This window comes from Mustela lutreola, chromosome 6, assembly GCF_030435805.1.
Source record: "Mustela lutreola isolate mMusLut2 chromosome 6, mMusLut2.pri, whole genome shotgun sequence".
Classification (NCBI taxonomy): Eukaryota; Metazoa; Chordata; class Mammalia; order Carnivora; family Mustelidae; genus Mustela; species Mustela lutreola.
This window is the reverse complement of record NC_081295.1, coordinates 87,315,602-87,338,772: the sequence shown is the minus strand read 5'-3', so window position 1 is coordinate 87,338,772 and position 23,171 is coordinate 87,315,602. Positions and strand designations below refer to the sequence as shown.

The 23,171-nt window shown below is 42.6% G+C and overlaps 2 protein-coding genes across 5 annotated transcripts in view; one reads left to right on the top strand and one right to left on the bottom strand.

The window, feature by feature from the left end:
* DAAM2 (dishevelled associated activator of morphogenesis 2) overlaps nt 1-6,043 on the bottom strand; it is a 129,002-nt gene extending 122,959 nt beyond the window's left edge. Inside the window, exon 1 of one of the 3 annotated variants that reach the window (XM_059177850.1) lies at nt 5,914-6,043. The gene's annotated coding sequence lies outside the window, so the exon portion shown is untranslated. Of the gene's footprint in view, nt 1-5,167; nt 5,321-5,913 lie in introns of those variants that run through there. The other 2 variants (XM_059177855.1, XM_059177852.1) reach the window with 2 other exon arrangements.
* Nucleotides 6,044-6,073: 30 nt separating this feature from the next.
* KIF6 (kinesin family member 6) overlaps nt 6,074-23,171 on the top strand; it is a 518,420-nt gene continuing 501,322 nt past the window's right edge. The window contains exons 1-2 of one of the 2 annotated variants that reach the window (XM_059177857.1): nt 6,074-6,147; nt 6,775-6,859. The gene's annotated coding sequence lies outside the window, so the exon portion shown is untranslated. Of the gene's footprint in view, nt 6,148-6,429; nt 6,593-6,774; nt 6,860-23,171 lie in introns of those variants that run through there. The other variant, XM_059177858.1, reaches the window with a different exon arrangement.

Genomic DNA, 23,171 nt, shown 5'->3' with positions numbered 1-23,171 from the left:
TTTGCTTTTACTTGGTTAATTACCAGTCCTCTCAAATCCTCTCAACCATCCTGCGAGGGACACGTGATTCATTATCATCCCCCATCCCCCTTTTTCAGGTGAGAAAACTGAGACTCGGGGAGTAAATAATATGCAAGGTCTTACATCAGGTAAGTGTGGGAGCCAGGATGCAAGCACAATTTGCCTGATTCTAGAACCCATATTCTTGACCACCATGTTGTCCTGTCCAGCTCCAAAATATGCCCTCTGTTTCCTTCAGAGGTCCAGAGCAGGAACCATCAAACCTTTGCTTTTCTGTTAAAGGTTCAGACAGTAAGTACTGTCAGGTCTGCGAGGCTGATAGTCTCTGCCACAACACTCAACTCTTGCCCTTTTAGTGCAAAAGCAGCCATAGACAATCTATCAACAAATGTCATGGCTGGGTTCCAATAAAACTTTACTTACAAGACAAGGTGATAGGCTGGATTTGGCTGTTGTAATTGCTGGCTCCTAATATATAGTAGTTTGTTCATTCATTCACATAACCAACATTCGCTGAGTGACTTACCTTGTGCCCGGCACGTTATGGGGCTACAGGGATTACCATACAAGCACCGCCCTTTTGAAGTTTAAATCCAAGCAAAACATTGGCTGGTTCTTTTTTTTTTTTCTTTTCTTTTCTTAACCCATGCCTGACACCCTGAATCTTAACGTTGGTACTCTCCACTTTGACTTTAGGCGGTCACTTATATTCGGATCACTTGGGGAACTATCAAGACAAAACTATCCATACCTGGGCCCCACTCCCCAGAGATTCTAATTTAATTGTTCTGGGGTGGGTCCAGGCCCACACATTTGAGACTTTTACTAGCTTCCCAGGTGATTCTAATGGGCAGCCAGTATTGTGCCCCATCGCCTGGGGAGCTGTTCCCTTCCTGTTGCCTCCACCCGCTGGGGGAAATAGGGTAAGTCTTTTAAGCCCTCAGAGTTTGAGCTGTAAAATATGGTCAATGCCAATCTCATAGGATTGTTCTAAAGATGAAATGAGGCCACCTGCTTTTCAAACTGTAGGCTGTTATGCAAATGTAAGGCGCTATTGACATCGTGCCATTATTATTCGGTTTCAATATCAGTGATTTCTTTCCCTGGTGTTGACTTTAATTCTTTGAGCCCAGACTGCATTTGGGATTTCTAAAACACGCTCTATGGAGAGTTCACTAATAGCCCTGGTTCGTGGGTCAGTGAGTTGGTGGCCTTTCCTTTCTTCCCATAGAAGATCACATGGGGCTCCCATTTGTTTGGCATGGGGAACACCAAGCTGTGCCGCCCCACTTCTGAATTAAAGGTCTCCATCTCCAGCCTGAGATTAGCTGACCATTGAGCACGCTGCTAAGCCTTGAATAAGTAGCTTATTTGCTTTGACTCGTGGACAAATGTCCAAATCTATGCACTTTCTTGAGCTTAGAACCAGAGGGGGAAAGGTCCCTAACATTTTGCTAAGCACTGGGCAGTTTGCTAGATCCTACCCATATATTATTCTGTCTTACCTTCAGAACAAGTCTGTGAAGTAAGAAGAGTCATTGTTCTCATTTGACGGGTGAAGAAGGATCAGAAAGGAAGAATAGCTTGTGACCCGCTGGTGCCAAACTCAAACCTGAATCTGCTTGATTCTGAGCCTCCTTTCATAGAACCATGAGGTAGCCTACAGGTAACTCAGCTCCTCTCCGACCAGAACCCAAAGAGATACCAAACTGCCTAAGGTTTATATTTTTCCGGGTTCTTTTTGTTCTTTGCTTTTTTTTTTTTCTCCTGTGGATGGGAACCCCAGAAAGAACCCCACAATATCTGCTAACCCCCTTAGTCCGTTAATCTTGCACATTACTGGCAGAATGACACACACGAGTCCGAAGAAAAGGCATTCTGTTTCTACACAGTGTCTTGACAGTGCAGTTTTACAACCTCATAAAGACAAAAAAACAAAACAAAACAAAACAAAAACCGAACACCAAAAAATGTGAGAAGGGAGCTGGAGAACTAGATACTGCCAGGAGTGAGGAATTCACTGACCCCCAATCTGGGCCATCTCAAGAGAAGTTGGCCACGGGCTGAGCCTCTTAAAAGCTGAAAAGTCATCCCAGGCCATGGTTAAAGAGAGAGCTTGAACAAAACAGAAACAAATGTGATCTTCAACATCTTAAATGTCAAGTTGACGGATAACTTAGAAGCTCTGAGATGGGCCCGGAGAACCTGCAGATGCTTTCTCCAGCCTCTGGTGCTCCTTCTGTCTGTGGGACTAGCCACTCCCCAAGATAGTGTATCAATGGGGGGCCACCTCCCCACTCCATACACGCCATAGACACTTGGGGATAGCTTCCATACTTTATGACCCATCACAGTCTCCCCTTACTCTGACTCGAGCGTCCTGAGGAACAGTGGCTGCCTAATGGATCTCAGACCTTGGGCTGATTCTTCGAGACTCACCTGGTTCTTGATCTTCCGGACCCACCCACACCCCCCAGGCCCATATGAATGACTCTGCTGCCATCCTCCCTTCTGAGAGATCTCCAACACAGAAGTGGTTTCTGGGCCAGAAACCCAGGAGGCCTGCCACCTCCTCCCACTACTCGGGGTAACAGACCGGGCATGCTCCCAGATCATCCCCACTGGTCATCTTCTCTAAAGGGAGGAAATAAGGGTGACCAGAGCCCTGGGACTGCCACCTATTGGCTTTTAATAATGGAAAACATGAGGTTTGGGGAGAGGTCCTTTCCAAAAAACATGGATTCCTGATGGCTGAAAAATGAAGAAATAACATTGTGCTCTTCCCTTCATTAAGGACCTATGACATCGTTAACTTTGTTCTTAGTCCTTTTGCACAAATGCTATTTTTGCAATAACCTTGTGAGGTCATTGTCCCCATTTTACAGATGAGGAAGCTGAGGCTCAGAAGGAGTAAGTACTATCTACCTCGGGTTCCTAATCCTTTCCCAGGGCCGTCTGCTCTGAGATCTGCACTCTCTCTGCTATCCCAGGGTGTATTTGAAGTTCAGGGCTGAAGGATGCAAGATCCCCAATCACAGAGACTCAGGCTGTGGAGGCTCTCTGCTATGAAAGCCAAGTTGTTCTGCCTGCTAGGTGCAGCGACCTTCGGGAAAGAGCCTGAGTTTCATCCTATCTAAGTATGCCGATCTCCAAGATGACCCAACAACCGGCCAGAAGCTGGAGCTGACAGAAGAGGCAATGAGATCAGCCCAAACGCCAATGTTCTGGGAACTCAACCTGGGTCTGTAGTTGACGAAACATCTCCCAGAGCAAACCCAGAAAGGTTAGAACCCCATGAGCCCGCCAGAGAAAGCTGACATGACGGAAGAGTTGTAAGCGCAGTTCTTGCCCTCGGCTTTCCCTGAGGGTTCCTGCACAGGGACGAGAGTATTTCTCAGAGTCCACCGGCTCCACGTCTCCTGTGTCCCTGAGTCTTCAGCCTTCTATTTGCACATAGCAGGAATGGGTGGGAACATTAAAAAATGGGATTTCCACTGGCTCCACTAAAATCAAAGAAACAAGCCTCTGCCTCATTGATTATCTTTATAGTGTCCCAATCACCTGCCCTTAGGTTCACCCCCTTCTTTACAGGGGTAAAGTTGGACAACTCTCTTCAGCGAAAGGCAGAGTTTAACCTGTTTAGTTTCGAGAACTCTAAGAGTGGGGGGTTGGGAAAGCAGACTGGGGAGAGAACATGTTCCCACAGAAAGCAGTAGGCTTTCAACCTCCCCCACACTCACCAAAAGAAAACACATTCACAGGCCTTCCTACTGGTCCTGCCCTCTCTGCCTCCCGCTTCCTGAACTCCTGACTTTCTTCTTGAGGGCTAAGGCCCAGGAGAAGTTTCCTCTTTCTGTCCTGTGGGGGGCACGAGTATTCGCTCAGCATCCCAGGATCTGGAGGAAAAGCTCTGGAAACTCGGGAGTTAGGAGCCAGAGCAGGCAACAGAAGCAGGCAGCAAGACAATAATAGCACAGTTGTTTTTGGTAAAGGAAGAAACGGGAGTCGGCTGCAGCTCCCAGAACAGAAGAGAAATGGGCTGTTTGTGCTTTCATGCCTGAGGCCAGGACCATCCCCGCACAGTCACGAAGGCATAAACATGTGCCTGCACGTGCACCTCGTGGTACCCAATGACCCCTGCTTACACGCACTTTTGTTTACACTGCCCTCGGAATGGTTTCCCTCTTCTTCATGACATTTAAGTTGAAGACACAACTTCTGAAGTGAAAGGAGTCTTTCTGACATTGCTGTCTGCTCGGTCCTTTACGGCACTTCCGCAGGGGTCAATTTGTATAATGGCTAAAATCTACCCCAAATCTCGAACTTCCTGTGGGTCCGTTTTTATATCCAGATGACCTCCCTGTTCCTTCAATCCCTCCTTTTCCTTAGGACACGGGGAGAGTCCGGCAATCTTCCTCCCACCCAAACATTGTAGGTTGGCTCTCTTGCAAAATACAAAACCAGAGACCGAGTGAGGGTAAAGTGAAAGGGCTCTCTTTGTGGTCCTTGTTTCTTGGGCCCAACTACTGACGTCCAGCACCGTGCCTGGGGCCATCCAGGGCTAGCCAATGCCTAGCTACTGGCTCTGAGAGCACAGTCCCCCTCTGCTTCCTAGGGAAAATCCACTCCCTCCAGCAGCCCACTCTTCAGAGAAATCCAAGAAACTGACACCAAACCCGGAAGAAGGGAAACACAAAACTAAACTCTTGAAAGATGGGAAGTTGCTTTCATTCCCATGTAGATTTCAAGGAAAACCTCCAGGGACTCTTTCCTGGAGAGGTGTAATTTTCCTTCCTACCTTCCCAGGAACTCTGCAAATTCACCAGAGAGGTGGAAAAGTGGCCAAGGCAGAGAGAGAAGAGTTAAATCAAGCCCAGACCTCGGCAATCTGTGTTCAATTTTGATAAAAATCTCTCTCCCTCTCCCCCACCACCCCCCTTCCTCCACCCCACAGTTCAGACATGTCTCTTTATGTTAGGAGCTTGCATCTTGTTTGGGGCACTGCGGCTCCTCGAGAACCGGGCACATCCTTCCCTGTGGGCCCCTGTGGCAGACGCACCCCTCCCACTCCTGGGGCAGGACTGGCCACCGCACAGAAGTGTCCAGACCACCACCACCTCCGCCTCCTCTTCCTCCTTACAATTACCTGCCTCCAGCCCGGATCCTTCCTTCCTCTGTTAAGTCAAAGTCCCATTGCCTGGTGATGTCAGGGCCACAGCAGGAGGCTGGACGGCAGCTGCAGGTGCTGAGGTCCCCAGAGTCAGAACCCCTTTTCTGGGATGCTCCTTCCCTCGCCCCAGGTCCCACTGTGGCTGAGAGCAAGACCCTCCAGCTCCCTCTGCCCTGCCTGCTGGCCAGAGGCCAGCCTTCAAGTGGGAGCTGGGGCTGGGGAAGAGTTAAATCACCGGAACGAAGTCACAAGCTGAGCGGGGGGGGGGGGGGGGGGGGGGAAGCCACCACCAAAAAGTTGTCCGCTTAGGGGTTACTGGCTATGTGGCTATGTTCGTCCACTTGTGACAACAAGGAATCAGATTTCAAAGCCACGAAAAAAAAATTTTTTTTCTAAGTTTCCCAAAGACATTTCCTGTGTCCAGATGTGCCAATACACAGACACAGACACACACGCGAATCACACCCGTGGGCGCACAGACACGCACACAGGCCCCGGGAGCCCACTCCTGGACCGGTGGCTCCTGCAAACACTTTGCAGAAACAAAACAGGCAGCCTGCGGAGCGGCCGCCTCTCCGGTCCCCTTTCAGCACTGCAAAGAAAGCGGGGTTGGGGGGTGAGGGGTGTTGGAGAAGAAGTGTGGAGGTGCCGGCAGAAAGCGCCCGCCGCTCCGCCCGCCCCGCCCGGCGCGAAGCGGGGCAGAGGCAGGGCCGCGCACTTACTCCGAAGACCCCATGGCGCGGCCGCCGCTCCCCGCAGCCCCGAAGCCGCCGCGCCGCCGCTGCCGCCGCTGCCGCCGGCCGCCGCTCGCCCCGGCTCCTCTGGGCGCCCCCGGGCTCCGAGAGCGGGCGGCGCGGCTCCCCGCCCGGCCGGCCCGCGCCCCCGCCCGCCCCGCTCTGACGTCAGGCGTCTTGGAGCGGGATATTTATGGCAAGGATACTCTGAATGTTCCCTAGGTAGAGTTCTGATTGCAGCTCCTTGGGATTTGTAATTTTCACACTTTCAGACAGAAAGGAGGGGAGGGAGGAAGGGCGAGCGCGGCCGGCAGGGCGAGGCAGACAATGAGGGTAGCTGTTTCCAACTTTGGCAAGGAGCCTTCTCAGGGCTCCCTCTGTTTGGGAAACAAGTTGAGGGTCAAGGAGGCTAAGAGTGGCGACCTGGGCAGCGGGGTTTGGGGCCTCTCCTCCCCTGGGGAAGGGGCAAGAAGACCTGGTCTGAGCCGGCTGCGGGGGTCAGGTGCCAGGGGATGCCTCTCGTTCCCCAAAGTGTCCCTCCAGGGGGGACCACAAGTCCCAGGAAGGTGCTGGGGCAAGGACAGAGACAAACGAGGCAGACCAGAACAGCTAATTAGAAGCTCTGGTCCACACCCTAACAACTTTTCCATTTCTTCTTTGGGAGTGTGTACGTATAAAAAAGTTAATTTTTATTAAATTACGTTCCACACTCCCTGCCTCTGTATAGCTTTTCCAACTCAGTGCCAGTCAATTCATCTTACTTCACTGCTTATATACAGAGTTTGAGCCGTTTACAATAGCTCTTATTCATAGTTTTAAAAAATTACTTTTTTTTTTTTTTCTTAAAAGTGATTGTGATCCATCTCTTTGACTCCACTGGAAATCGTCTCAGTCAAGAACAACCGTGTCTTCCATGATTGGCACCATTGTCAGGGTGAGTGTTTGATCTCTCTACCCCATCCCCCAATCCCAGGAGTGTGCAAGCAAGGGTGCCCACACTAGGTGATGACTCTTGCAGAATTTTCTAGGTGTTTAGGACTGGATTCCAGCAGTCACCTGTCCCTCCACCCAGCTAAAGGGACTTAAAAGGGTTTGGCTTAACTGCCATCTTTCAAGAGAGGAAAAAAAGAGGCATAATGCTTTATCTTTCATGATTCCTGCAGACTGGAGAATAAACATAAACGTGATACACATGATTGTATAAATTGCTCTGGTAGTTCGATTAACAGAAATGTGTATGTATTCAACTCCCTGTTAATGGGAAGGAGCACAGATAACCGCAAAGCATCACTAAAAAAACACAACTCTGGTGAACTTTCCATTAGCCCAGATGGGGTAGAAGTGGGGGGATGTCTTAACCACAGTTACAGTGCAGCAGAGATTCAAGGAGTTGGAATGTGTTTACCCCTTTGGCAGCAGCTGGTTAGGGCTGATTGCCAGAAGGAGCCAAGTCTTGGGTCTGAGCCTCTTGGTGGGGGACAGCCAAAATGTTTAGGTCCAAGCCACAGAGGGCCCACAGCCCTGCTGTTTGGTCACTGTCAGTTTGCCCTCCTGAGCATAATATCCCACTGCCATCTCCCTCCATCCCCTTCCTCACATTAAGGCTCCACTGGCAAGATGAACTGGGCTCTGTAGTAGACATTAAAAATGGACTTCCTGAAGCCATTGACAGGCTCCTTGTCCCCAGCCTTCCACAACTAAAGAAACCGGAAGTCTACAATATTCACCACTCCGGACTCCGTGGTAGCTAGGGATAGCTAGGACACCCACTTCTGGCCGGTGAGGTTGGCATGCAGAAGGCAAGAGTTAGCTTCCAGAAAAACTCTGTAAGAAAAGGTCAGATTCAGATGGCATGCCCCTTCAACTCTTTGATGCTCCGTATTCCTCCTTCCACCATTTCTTCTCTTTTGGAACACGGATATCATGCCTGGAGACACAGCAGCCATCCTGTAGCCTTGAGAACAAAAGTCACTCACTTTTGTTGAGTGCAGGATGGTAGAAGGAGTTGAGGCCCGAGGACATCCATAAATGGCTGTGCCTTCCTCTGACTTCTTGTTAGGTGAGAAAAATAAATGTGTATGTGTTTAAATTAGAGTTGAGTCTTTCATTGTTTACAGCCAAGTATAATCTTACCAGATACATCTCGATCAGCTCACCGAGATATAATATTGGGACAATTCCCAAATAAAAACATTAGCTTATAGGGATGATTATTTTTAACATGAAACTTTGCACTGGCATAATTCTTTATAGTTTTCAAAGCCTATACACATATATCTCCTCTGAACCTCACAATTCAGGGAGCTATCACTATAGCCTCCGTATTTTTTTATATATATAAAAGCCAGATCTGATAAGTGTCTTGCCCAAGGTCACACAGTCAGCAAATAAGATACCTTGAATGCTAACCTAGTTCCTCGGACTCTGATTCTGTGGACTTTCCACACCTTTATAAAATCACAACAGAAATGTATAATGAAGAATCTGTATTCCTACTAAGCTGAAATGAACTTTACTTATTTCAACCTAAATGAAGCAGTTTGCAAGTAAATTCTGAAACTGGAAAGTGCCACAGTCCACTAGGGAATTAAGTTCCCAGATCCCCTTCACCTTCCAGCTCCCTTCTGGCATCCTGCCCTGAATCCCTGCAATCGCTCTTTCTTAAGTCAATGACCTTTTCTATGAATCCGTCCTGTCCCTCTTCATTCCCACATCCCTTAAAATGCGTATGCCACCCTTTTCTTGAAGCTCCTTTCTCTCAGGGACATCTTCCCATCACTTTGACTTCCTTATGTGGTTTCTCTTCCTTGATCTAGATGTTGGTGTTCCCCTAGAATCTGTCAGCAACTGTCCTTCTGAGAGTCACAGACTGTCCTATGATTTCATCCTTTGTTGTGAATTCCACCCCAAGTTCTTGGGGAAAGTCAACCACTGTTTCTACAACTAAATGTATATGCCAACCACCATTTTCTTCTCACTTTTCCAGCTATTTATTGTCATATGGCCCAGCATGTGTCAATGGTTAAATAAATGGTATGTATTTTTAATTATTACTGTTTTTTAAAAGATGCAGAAAAGTTCCTCAGGCATAAGAGACTTTTATGACTGACTCATTTCTAGTATCAGGAGCTATGATGTGACCATTCTCCCTTGAAAATCATACCATAGGCCAATTGAATTGTCTACAGTCATAAGAAGATGTGGTATAATTCATGGAAATGAGCAGCAGCAGTCCAAATGGAAATGAAGTGGTGGACCTAATGAGAAATAGAATATCTTCATTAACTGCTTTTAGAAATAACTCCTTTTACAATATCCTCATTAACTCATTCCAGAGAAAAGAGAGAAAGGAAGGAATTAAAGATGAGGTGGGATAGGGCCAGACACTTAGCCGTGGTGCGTGAGAACAGGAGAAGTGAGGCTGTGTAATGGAATATTCCAGGTCTAGGAGAAGGGAGTCTATCCCTCCCCAGGTGAGCCTACTCAGGTTCTGTTGGGGAAAGGAGCAAGGGAAGCTCATAAAACATGTGGATTTCAGTGCCAAGGAGTTTTTTTTTTAATTTTTTATTTTTTATAAACATATATTTTTATCCCCAGGGGTACAGGTCTGTGAATCACCAGGTTTACACACTTCACAGCACTCACCAAAGCACATACCCTCCCCAATGTCCATAATCCCACCCCCTTCTCCCAAACCCCCTACCCCCAGCAACCCTCAGTTTGTTTTGTGAGATTAAGAGTCACTTATGGTTTGTCTCCCTCCCAATCCCATCTTGTTTCATTGATTCTTCTCCTACCCACTTAAGCCCCCATGTTGCATCACCACTTCCCAAGGAGTTGTTTTTGAGGCTGCTGAGCCCTGAGGAGTTCATAAAGTGGAGGGGCCTTTCCAAGGTCATGTGATTCACTCAGTACCCTATCCCCCACCCTGTAAAGCCCTAAGGTAAGGAAGTGTCTCCTATTCTCAAGACTACCAGGGAGGGAGCCCCATCATCCTTCACCCGTCAGTCATCATCATGTTCCAGACATGTTCCCTGAACACACAGTAAGCTCTGTATAGCACACCAGTCATCTGGAAAAGTCTGCCTCTTCACTAAGTATCTTCAAATAGTTCACCGAACTTGCCCTGGCTTCCAGAGTCAACCACGCACTTCCAAGACTCAGCCTATTCAAGGGGAGAATTAGGCTTCACAAAGGTCCTTCCTTGCTCACTCCCAGTTTATAATGCATGGACTTTAGTGGCATTTAATGATGACCTTTTGGAGAATGAGTGAGAAGCCAGTGAACAGGACATCTAATCAAGATGAGGCTCTCTATGTATAAGATGCCGCTTTCCCTGATTTACTGACATGGGCTATAGAAGATCATGAAACGAACTCTTTAGAATCAGAGACCTTGGTTAAATCCCCAGCTGTGCTTCTCAATGCTGTGTGATCTCAGCATGGTAGGTAACTCTCTGAAGCTTAGTGTTGTGATGGTTAATTTTATGTGTCAACTTGGCTCAGGCACAATGCCCAGATATTTGGTCCACCATCATTCCAGATGCCCTATAAGAATGTTTTAGGCTGAGATTAACAATTAAATTGGGGAACCTCCCTAATGTCGTGGGCCTCAATCAATCAGTGGAAGGCCTTAATAGAATAAAGATTGATCTCCAGGCTTCTGCCAGCAGTTGGCCTTCAGACTTGAACTGCAAGTCTTCCCTGGGTCACCAGCCTGCCAGCTTTCCCATCAGATTTTGTACTTCTCGACCCTCCACAATTGCATGAGCCAATTGCCTTTTTTTTTTTTTTAAGATTTTATTTATTTATTTATTTACTTACTTGCTTACTTACTTACTTACTTACTTATTTATGGCAGGGATGGAGAGGGAGAGAGCACAAGCAGGGAAAGCAGCAGGCAGAGGGAGAAACAGGTTCCTTGCTGAGCTGGAAGCCTGCTGCAGCACTCGATCCCGGAATCCTGGGATCATGACCTGAGCGGAAGGCAGCACTTAACTGACTGCACCACTCAGGCACCCCATGAGTCAATTTCTTAAAATAAACCCATCTACGCATCTGCACACTCGCATGCGCGCGTGCGCGCGCGCGCACACACACACACACACACACACACACCCTGTTGGTTTTGTTTCTCTAGAGAACCTTAGTACAATGTTCTCATCAATAACATGAGATGAAGATCATCACACTTCAAAGGATTGTTGAATTGTGGGAAAGCAGGTTGAAAGTCCCTACCCCAATGAGTCCTTCTGAAACGGGGAAGGAAAGATCACTGATTTGCAAGCTTTCCCTGATCTCACCACGGACGCTGTCAGAACCGCCTCACTGGCCCCCAGGCTCTGCTCATGAAAGTGCCAAACTCTGTATCAAGGGCAATGTGAATGCTTAGAAGGCAGAGGAAGCTTGTTCTAAAGCGGACCTAGTTCAGCAAGGACACATCTCATATCAGGCATTTTGATCACAGCCCCCATCCCGCTTCTCTCACTTATAATAAGGGATGAAATCTCCATTGTTTAGATCAGGACTCCTGGCCTTCTATTATCAGACAGTAACATCCAAGGATACAACTAAAGAAAGAAAAAAGTCCAAACAGTTCTTTACTGGAAAGGATCAGGAGGACATGAGCTGATCATGAATGGTTTAGGTCCTCATTGTGGTATATAGTAGAAAAGCCCCCAAATATGGTAACAGGAAAACCTGGTTTCTAATCCCAGCTCCGGCTTTTATAGCTGAGTACAAGTATCATTTGGCTTCTCTGAACAATACAGATTAGCAGGAGGATCAACTCCATAATGCAAAGTGAGAATTGAACTACAGAACGTTCGTACCTTACAGACAGCCATTATTCTTATATGCTTGTCTTTCTCTTTGTCTTTTCCCATTTCCCACCAACCCCCTCAACACACACACAGCTCCTGTGTTAGTTAATACTGAGAATGCATTTAACATTGATGTACAATTCATTAGGCTCCTCGTATCCAGTTCTCTGCAAACATCTTTGCCTGGAGTTAAGAAACTTCCCCGGGATCAGACATGACCACACCAAATAGGCTGCGATTGGAAAATTGCCCCATAAAAGCTGTCTCCTTCCGAGGCGCAGGACTGCATTTTTTTGAGAAGCCTTCTCAGGTTGTTTGCAGTGGCTTTGAGGGTCGGCTGTGCTGCCTTGCCTACGTCAAAACCCTAAGTGTTTAACCACAAGACACACAATCCTGGGACATCGTGGCGGCAGCCCTCCACCCCCACGGCGAGGCAGGCCACGCGTGTGTCTAATCTGGTATGTGGCCCCCCAGCAGGGCCAGTGAGGCTCCGCACCTGGCCAGATGGAGGATGGAATATCACACAGTGTGCAGAGGGCACGAGTGGGCAGGGAAGGGGTGAGATTCCTTCCCACCTCCCCCCGACTCCAGACAATGTGTGATCAGAGCCTAAGGTTTCCAGGCTGAGGAAGGCCATGCCCGCTAGTAGCCACAGCTGCTCATGTTATTTCTGGAGTCAGAATACTTGCCCACTCACAATGGCATACAGTCTGCCATTCTAGTCCCATTTTCAGTAGCTCAAAACCCTGTGAAAAATAATGCTCAGGGCCAAGTGTTTCGGTTAGCTTCAGGGTAAGTTGTATTTTGAAATGTGAGAGAAAGGAATCTTTCCACTGATCTCTATTGAGGGTGAGAATGGGTTACACAAACACACACACACACACTTTTCTCCATTGAAAAATAATTTGAGACTGCTTAAAATCTTCAAGCATGTGTGACTCTGGGCTGGTAAATATATATGTGTGTACAACTGAGCAGGAACTTGTGTGAGACTAAGGGACTTTGAGAGAAGCATGACATGTTTCATCATTTGGTGGTTTTGTCTTTTAAAGGAAAATATCTTAAAAATGGCAAAGTGATGATGTTAGGAGTCTGTTCTTAATTACCACTCAGTAACTTGGCGATCTGGCATATCCCATTCACTTCTTTTGGAAAGTTCTCAGTAACTCGTCTTTTCAGCTGTGTGTACACAATCAGACACAGATAGAAGGAGAGATAAAACCCACCCTGGTTGCCCTTAGAAAGAGCACAGGACATTTGCACACTTTATGAGTTCTCCTGTAAATATGTAAATATGTACAAGCACAAATTTTCACACACTGGGGACTTTCATAGTCACCCAGTAGGTTTGATTGCTCTATATATGTGGTTTGGGACTCTGGTGAGAAGACCTTTCCTTACTTTCTTTAAAGAAAAGGAAAAAGAAGAAGGTGGAGGAGGGGGAGGTGGAGGAGGAGAAGAAGAGACACAAGAAGCAAGAGGACAAGGAAGGTGAGAAATCCTCCTCTAATGCCATTTGTTCATTCATTCCTGTTAGTTGCCAAGCACCAAGCACTGTGGTAAGCCTTGGAGATGCAAAGATGAACAAGATGGGATTCCTATCAACGACAAACTTAGTTTAGTGGAGAGACCATGCAGTCAAAATCAACTACATTCAGGTTTTAAAAAAAAAAAAATAGAAATCATGAAACTTTCAGAATTCTTGTGATTAGCAGGAGGTAAAAGGCAGTATCACATTTCCTGCCTTAAGGGAGTTCTCTGGATGAAGAAGAAAATACCATCCCTAATTTTTACTGGTACCTTCCAGGCCAATATTTCCAAGTTGTGTTTTATAGAATGCAAATCCCTTAAATGACTTGCCAAAAAGGTAGTATGAGAGTTCCTCATGGTCAAGTAAGTTTGATAAAATTATAAATTCTATGAGCCCCAACCCCCTTACAATTACTCAATGCATGTTAGCAAATTGAAGGTTCTAAGAAGGCCTACAGAAAAAGAGACCTGCCTATCTTTGCTTAGCACAGTATTCCCCAAAGTTATTTACTCATAGGACCCATTTTTCACATAACATTTATGAACATTCCATAACTTGAAGAAACACTGTTTAGTCTAAAGGGGACCATAAGAAATTTCTAAAAATAAACACAAGTGTAACAGGATGCTGAATTGGAATTTTTAATGAGGCAGCAAGATACAATAGATAAGAAATTCTAAAATAATATTTCAGAGTGAGAAGCAGACTTTAAAAAGAAAATATCTGGGTACTGGTTTTATGCCTCCAAAAACCCCTTTCTATAAAAAGAATTGGAAATGTGGAAGTTGAGAAAGATTGTTATGAAGAGGATTTCTTTGAAAGACCTGCACCAGAATTCCATGCCTTTACCCCCACAATGAGAACAGCTTGAGGGTGATGAGTCAAGGACCAAAGTGCTTCCCGAAGCTGGGAACTGTGGACAGTGTTGGACCCCAGCCTGGAAATCTAGAGGACAAGAGACAGATGATGAATTGATTTCGTGGTGGATCAAAGGAGAGCAGTTGCTTTATTGGGAAGGCTAGCACTCTCTGAGCTTGCTAGGACATGGATTAATACATGTTTCCTGAGGACCATATGTGGGCCACATGGGAGAGAAAGTGAGCCAGGAGCCCTTTTTAGATCCTATCAAAGAGGACTACCTGAAAGAATTATGGAACCACAATATCAAGAGTTGACATGGAGTGGACCATTGGAAAACCAAACTAAGTGGAGAAAAAGCAGATGAAAGAAGAAAATGCACATAAAATAGGAGTTGCAAGGGCCCAAATGAGTAATCTCTGAAGAATATACCAAAGGAATCAGGAAAAACAATCTGATGTATGCAAAACCATTTCACAACAATACCAATCAGATAAAAACTTCTTTGTCAGGAGGGACTTCTGACCATGGCTGAGTAAGGAGATTAGCATACCTTATGTCCCCAAAGCAACTATAAATCTGGATTAGATTGATAAAAATAGCCATGTCAGCACTCTGGAAATCAACTAAAGGCATATGACAATCTGAGAGGTGGTTTATATTTCAAAAACTGATGAACTTTGAGTAAGAATAAGGGAATCTTTGATGTTCTGGCTTAAGGCTGTATGAAATCACCGACTGGCCACTAAGAAGACACAAGGGTGACCTTTGGGAAGCCAATTTTACAAATAGAAGAAAGAATATTCAAAATATAACTGAGCTGAGACATCAGTGTTTGTATACTGCAGGTTTCACAAATTTAGCCAAGGCAAGTTGCAAAACAAACAAATATAACAGCTACAGGAACCTTTAGTGTTGAGGAGAGGATAAGAATCTAACGTTGCTATAATAAGCCTTCTAAAATGTCTAATTTTCAACAACACAAAAAATTTATAAGCCACACAAAGAAACAATGAAGTGTAACCCATATGCAAGAAAAAAAAAAGAGTGGTCAATAGAAACTGTTTGACTGTCTTCAAATGCTGGGTTTAGCAAAAACCTAAATTAACTATTCTAAATACGTCTAAAGAACTGAAGAAAGCCATCTTTAAAGAATTAAAAGAAAGAGTAACAACAATGAATGAATAAATAGGGATTCTTTATCAGGACACAGATATTATAGTTTGAAAAAAACTATAATATGAATCATAAGATGAAAATTCTGGATTTAAAAAATACAACTAAAGTGCAAAATCCATTGTAAGGCTCAGTAGGAGATTCAAGATGGTAGAAGAAAGAATCAGTGAACTTGAAGATAGATGAATAGATATTACCAGTCTAGGGGTGCCTGGGTGGCTCAGTCAGTTAAGCATCTGACTCTTGATTTAGGCTTAGGTCATGATCTCAGGGTAGTGAGATCAAGCCCTGAGTTGGGCCTCATGCTGGGTGTGGAGCCCGTCAAAGATTCTCTCTTTCCCTCTCCTTCTGCTCCTCCCCACTTTCTCTCTCTCTAAAAAAAAAAAAAAAAAAAAAAAAAAAGGAAATGACCGATCTGAAGAACAAAGAAGAAAAAAAAGAAGAAAAACCAGTGGAGCCTCAGAGACCTGTGGAACATCATCTGTGCCAATATGCATATAATGGAAGTCCCAAGAGAAAAAAGATAGAATTAGATCCCCCCAAATTTTAAATATGATGGTATAAATGTTTTAAAATTTAATGAAAATGCAATGATCTACTTAAGCTATTGATGAAAGAAATTCAAAAACTGTAAGTGGAATAAACACAAAAGAATTCAGACCTAGACATATCACAGTCAAATTCTTCAAAGCCAAGACAAAGAGAAAATCTTGAAATAAGTGAGGAAAAAAGACTCATTACATGCAAGGAGTGTCAATAGGATGATGGCTGGGTTCTCTCTTCTCATTGGAAGCCAGAAGGCAGTAAAATGACATATTCAAACAGCTGTAAGAAAAATATTCCTAACTAATAAATTCTAAATCTAGCAAAATTATTCTTCAAAAATTTTGGCAAAATTACCCCATAGCATAGTTAAAATAAAAAGAAATTAAAAAGATACTCCTTGAAACCTTATTTAACACACACAAAAAGCTGCCAAGAAGGAACAGAAAATGAACAGAAAAGAATGAAAAGAAAAACAAAATGATCAATGTAAATCCAACCATAAAAATAAGTACATGTAGAATCAACTATACATTATCTGCAAGAAAAGCATCTTAGGTTCAAAGACACAAACAGGTTGAAAGTAAAAGTTTGGAAAAACAATATACTGTGCAAACAGCATCCACAAAATATCTAGAGTGGCAGTATTAATGCCAGACAACACATACTTCAGAACCAGAAATTATGTTATAAGCAAACAATATTTCATAATGATAAAACAGTCAGTGTATCAGAAAAGATACAAAAAATCATGAAATCAGGTAACGTGATGCCCCCAGTTTTATTTTTGTTTTTCAACGCTTCCTTAGTGATTCAGGGTCTCTTCTGATTCCATACAAATTTTTGGATTATTTGCTCCAGCTCTTTGAAGAATACCGGTGGAATTTTGATCAGAATAGCATTAAAAGTATAGATTGCTCTAGGAAGTATAGACATTATTTTTAAAGATTTTATTTATTTATTTGACAGGCAGAGATTATAAGTAGGCAGAGAGGCAGGCAGAGAGAGAGAGAGGAGGAAGCAGACTCCCCACTGAGCAGAGAGCCTGACGCGGGGCTCGATCCCAAGACCCTGGGATCATGACCTGAGCCAAAGGCAGAGGCTTTAACCCACTGAGCCACCCAGGTGCCCCCAATATAGCCTGTCTTTTTTCCACTGTATATTTTTTACTGTTTTGTCAAAGATTATTTGACCATAGAGTTAGAATGGTAGAATTCTAATGGTAGAATTCTCTGGGGAATCCATCAGGTCCTGGGCTCTTGTTTTTTGGGAGGTTTTTGATCACTGCTTCAATCTCGTTACTAGATATTGGTCTATTCAGCCAAATGTTAAAATAAACATTTTAACAATGTTTATTCTTCCAATCCAAGAGCATGGAATGGTCTTCCATCTTTTGGTGTTTTCTTCAATTTCTTTCATGAGTGTTCTGTAGTTCCTTGAGTACAGATCCTTTACCTCTTTGGTTAGGTTTATTCCCAGATATCTTATGGTTCTTAGTGCTATAGTAAATGGAATCGATTCTCTAATTTCCCTTTCTGTATATTCATTGTTAGTGTATAAGAAAGCCACTGATTTCTGTACATTGACTTTGTATCCTGCCACGTTGCTGAATTGCTGTATGAGTTCTAGTAGTTTGGGGGTGGAGTCTTTTGGGTTTTCCATATAAAGAATCATGTCATCTGCAAAGAGAGAGAGTTTGACTTCTTCATTACCAATTTGGATACCTTTTATTTCCCTTTGTTGTCTGATTGCTGTTGCTAGGAATTCTAATACTATGTTGAACAAGAGTAGTGAGAGTGGGCATCCTTGTCGTGTTCCTGATCTCAACAGGAAGGACGCAAGCTTTTTCCCATTGAGGATGATATTTGCTGTGGGTTTTTCATAGATAGATTTGATGAGGTTCAGGAATGTTCCCTCTATCCCTATACTTTGAAGCATTTTAATCAGGAACGGATGCTGGATTTTGTCAAATGCTTTTTCTGCATCAATTGAGAGGACCATGTGGTTCTTCTCTCTTCTCTTATTAATTTGTTCTATCACATTGATTGATTTGTGAATGTTGAACCATCCTTGTAGCCCAGGGATGAATCCCACCTGGTCATGGTGGATAATCTTTTTAATGTGCTGTTGGATCCTGTTGGCTAGGATCTTGTTGAGAATCTTAGCATCCATATTCATCAGCGATATTGGTCTGAAATTCTCCTTTTTGGTAGGGTCTTTGCCTGGTTTGGGGATCAGGGTAATGCTGGCTTCATAGAAAGAGTCAGGAAGTTTTCCTTCTGCTTCAATTTTTTGAAACAGCTTCAGGAGAATAGGTGTTATTTCTTCTTTGAAGTTTCTTTCAAGTTTCATTCTTCTACATATAGCTGCCCAGTTTTCCCAGCACCATTTATTGAAGAGACTGTCTTTTTTCCACTGTATATTTTTTCCTGTTTTGTCGAAGATTATTTGACCATAGAGTTAGAATGGTAGAATTCTAATGGTAGAATTCTCTGGGGAATCCATCAGGTCCTGGGCTCTTGTATTTGGGGAGGTTTTTGATCACTGCTTCAATCTTGTTACTAGATATTGTTCTATTCAGGTTGTCAGTTTCTGCCTGGTTCAATAAAACTGGGGGCATCATGTTACCTGATTTCAAGCTTTACTACAAAACTGTGATCACCAAGACAGCATGGTACTGGCATAAAAACAGACACATAGACCAGTGGAACAGAGTAGAGAGCCCAGATATGGACCCTCAACTCTATGGTCAAATAATCTTCGACAAAACGGGAAAAAATATACAGTGGAAAAAAGACAGTCTCTTCAATAAATGGTGCTGGGAAAACTGGGCAGCTATATGTAGAAGAATGAAACTCGACCATTCTCTTACACTGTCCACAAAGATAAACTCAAAATGGATAAAAGACCTCAATGTGAGACAGGAATCCATCAGAATCCTAGAGGAGAACATAGGCAGTAATCTCTTCGATATCAGCCACAGCAACTTCTTTCAAGATATGTCTCCAAAGGCAAAGGAAACAAAAGCGAAGATGAACTTTTGGGACTTCATCAAAATCAAAAGCTTCTGCACAGCAAAGGAAACAGTCAAGTAAATAAAGAGGCAACCCACAGAATGGGAGAAGATATTTGCAAATGACACTACAGACAAAAGGTTGATATCCAGGATCTATAATGAACTCAAACTCAACACACACAAAACAGACAATCATATCAAAAAATGGTTTAAAAAAAAAGATACAAAAAAGTATAGGACCTCAAAAGTCATAAAGTTAAAAAGTAACAGAATTGAAAGAAGAAATATAAAATTCAATAATAAGTGATCAAATCGCTGGATAGTAAATTAGCTAGGATATAGAAGACTTGAACAGTTCTATCAACCAACTTGACATAATTAACATCTGGTATGTATTGTGTATGTACATGTGTGTGTCTTAAAGTCTACTTTGTCTGATACTATAATTTAATTCCTTTGTGGTCAAACACCATACTTTGTGTAATTTCAATCTTTTTTAATGTACTAAGACTTGTTTTATGGCCTATTGTATCCTTTCCAGAAGGATATTTCAAATGTGCTTGATAATCTGCAGTCACTGGGTGACCATTTTATGACTAGGAAGTATCTTTCTCTCTAATACTGTTTCTACTTAGTATACCTGCAACACTCTTCAGCAGAGACCATATACTGGAAAAAATAAGTTTTGATAAATTTGAAGGGATTGAAATCATGCAAAGTATGATATCTGACCACAAAGGAATTACATTATGAAACAACAACAAGAAGAAATCTGGGAAGTCCCCAGATATTTGAAAATTAAACAATATACAGTAGTACCCTCCATTATCTGTAGGAGTTAAGTTCCAGTGGATGCCTGAAACCACAAATATTACTGAACCCTCTATATAATATGTTTTTGTCATAAACATGCATACCTAAGATAAAATTTAATTTATAAATTAAACACAGTAAGAGATTAGCAACAACCAACAATAAAACAGAACAACTGTAACTATATACTATAATAAAAGTTCTATGAATGTGTTCTCTCTGTCAAAATATCAACTGTACTATATTCATTCTTCTTGTGGTGATGTGAGATGATAAAACATCTATATGATGAGATGAAGTGAGGGGAATGATATAGGCATTGTGACATAGTATTAGGCTACTATGGACAGTACTTCAGAAGGAGGAGCATCTGCTTCAGGACTGTGACTGACCATGGGTAACTGAAACCATAGAAAGTGAAACCACAGATAAGGGCAGATTCCTATACTTCAAAGTGTTCATGGATTGGAAGACTCAATATTTTTAAATGAGATTTCCTCCAGATTGATGTATAGATTCAAGGCCATCCTATCAAAATCTAACCAAAGTTTGTGTTTTTGTTTGTTTTTGGCAAAGAAAAAGAAATTGGAAGGTTTATCTTAAAATTCATACAGAATGTAAAGGAACTAGAATAATGGAAACAAATGGAAAATGAAGAACAAAGCTGGAGAATTTACATTACCAGACTTCAAAACCCATTATAAATGTACAGTATCAAGACAGCATGGCAGCATACAAATGGGCATATAAAATCTACATATGACCTCTATTACAGATCAATGGGATAGAAATGATGGTTCAAAAATAAGGCTTTACATTTTTTTTTAGATTTTATTTATTTATTTGACAGAGAGAGACACAGGAAGAGAGGGAACACAAGCAAGGGAGAGGGAAAGGCAGGCTCTCCGCTCAGCAGAGAGCCCAATGCTGGGCTCTATCCCAGAACCCTGGGATCACAACCCAAGCTGAAGGAGGCACTTAACAACTGAGCCTCCCAGGTGCCCCCAAACTTTACATTTCTGTACAATTTATTTCCAACAATTCAATGGGGAAAGGACTTTTTTTCAATAAATGGCTGAGCAGTTGGAGATACATATGAAAAAAATTAACTCTAATCATGGACTTAAGTGAAAGAATTAAAACTATAGATCTTAGAATAAAAATAGGAGAAAGCCTTTGTGAACTTGGGTTTAGCAGAGTCCTTAAATATGACACTAAATGCATAATCCATAGGAGGGGGGAAAAGGGACAAATTGGGGGCACCTGTGTGGCTCAGTGGGTTAAGCTTCTGCCTTCGGCTCAGGTCATGATCCCAGAGTCCTGGGATTGAGCTTCGCATCATGCTCTCCGCTCAGCTTCGCATCGTGCTCTCTGCTTCCTCCTCTCTCTCTGCCTCTCTGCCTACTTGTGATCTCTGCCTGTCAAATAAATTAATAAAATCTTTAAAAAGAAAAAAAGGGACAAATTGGACTCCATTGCAAGTTCCAAGTTTTGCATTTTAAAAGACCCTATGAGAATGAAAAGACAAGCCATATGTGGAGAAAATACTTGTAAATCATATATCTGATAAAGGACTAATAGGCAAAAAAAATATGTAAATTTTGTAACTCAGCAAGATAAAGACTAATAACCCAATTTTAAGATGGACAAAAAATTTGAATAGACATTTAAGGAGAAGAATTAGAAAGCTAATAAGTACATGAAGAAGAGCTCAACATCACTGGTCATTAGGGAAAAGAGAATTAAAGCTACGATGAGATACCCCTATACATCCACTAAAGTGCCTTTGTATTCAAAAGACAGAAAACACACTATCTTGTACAACCAAAACTAGTAGAACACTGTATATCAACTATAGTGATATTAAAATAAAGAACTTGATGAGGATATGAAGAGACTATACTCATCAGACATTGCTGATGGGAATGAAGTACAGCTTCTCTGGAAGACAATTGGCATGTTTCTTAGAAACTTAAATATAAACTTATCATTAGAGTCAAAAATTCCTTTTCTAGGAACAAACCCAAGAGAATGAAAAGATATATCCACAAAGACACATATGTGGATGTTCATAACAGCATTGTTCATAATAACCAAAAACTGAAAACAACCTAAATATTCATCAACTGATGAGTAAATAAATAATACGATATAGCCACGCAATAGAATACTATTCAGCAATAAAAAAAGAATGGATTTTTGACTCATATCATGATATGAATAAATATCAAAAATTAATAAGTGAAAGAATCCAGATGCAAATGTAGTATATGATTCCATTTATAGGAAATATCCAGAAAGGCAAACTTATAAAGTCAGAAAGTAGGTCAGTGGTTGAATAGACATTTTAGGAGAAGAATTAGAAAGCTAATAAGTACATGAAGAAGAGCTCATGTACTTTGACTGGGAGAAGAAATGAGGTTTAACTGCAAGTTAAATCAAGAACATTTTTTGAAGTAATGGGAATGTTCTAACAAAGTTGAAATTATGGTGGTGGCACATCTCTACATATATACTAAAAATCATTGAGTTATACACTGAGATGAATTTTATGGCATATAAACTATGGTGTGCAAAACTGCTTAAAAAAACAAACAAACAAAATGATTTTCCTGTCTCTCCTCTCTCCTCTAAGCTCCAATCCTGGAGGAAAAGCAGGGGAATAATCAGGCCAGAGAGAGAGAAGGATGCTAACCACATCCTTTCTCCAAAGATGGGCAGTTAGACAGCAGTTAGGTGGGAGGAGATAGGTATAGGGGGTTAGAGAAGAAGAGTCTTGTTCTAAATATAAATGAATATTCCCAATTAATATACAGAATTAGGTATTTTAAGATAAGGCTATGTTTTACCCCCCCAACATGTTTGTAGAACATTCTATTGCCTACTAATGAAAAGTCACAGGGCCTGAGATTTTACCTGACAGCCAAAAAATGACACCCTCATGTTGCAGGTGTGACAGGGTAGAAGGAGACAAAGGTAAAGTTGATTTCATGATCACCTTCATGAAAACTAATTTTTAGCTTCACCTCTGGTGCCACAAGGACCAGAAACAGAGACAAAACACAAAAATTCAAAGTGTTTGGCCAACAGAAGAATTTTGAACTCAGGCTTAGACCTGGTTTGGAGTCCTAGCTTGGCTATTTAATAGCTATATAACTTCAGGAATTTTTACTTAACCTCTCTTATTTCAAATTTCTTGTCTTCAAAATAACAATAGTAATATCAACCTCAAGGGGATACTGTAAGATTAAGTAGATAATAAATATAAAAGGATTTTGAGAGACAACTTATCAGTCTAGGTGTATCAGTCAGGGTTCACTCAGGGAAGGTGAACCACTAAGTATGATACAGAATAAGAAATGTATTATAGGAATGAGACCCAGTGTAGAGGACAGTAATGCAGTCTATTTAAGGCTGTTACTTCTATATCTTGTTTTGGGCACAAAATCAGTAGAGCTGGAAGCTATAAATGGAGGATGGATATGAAT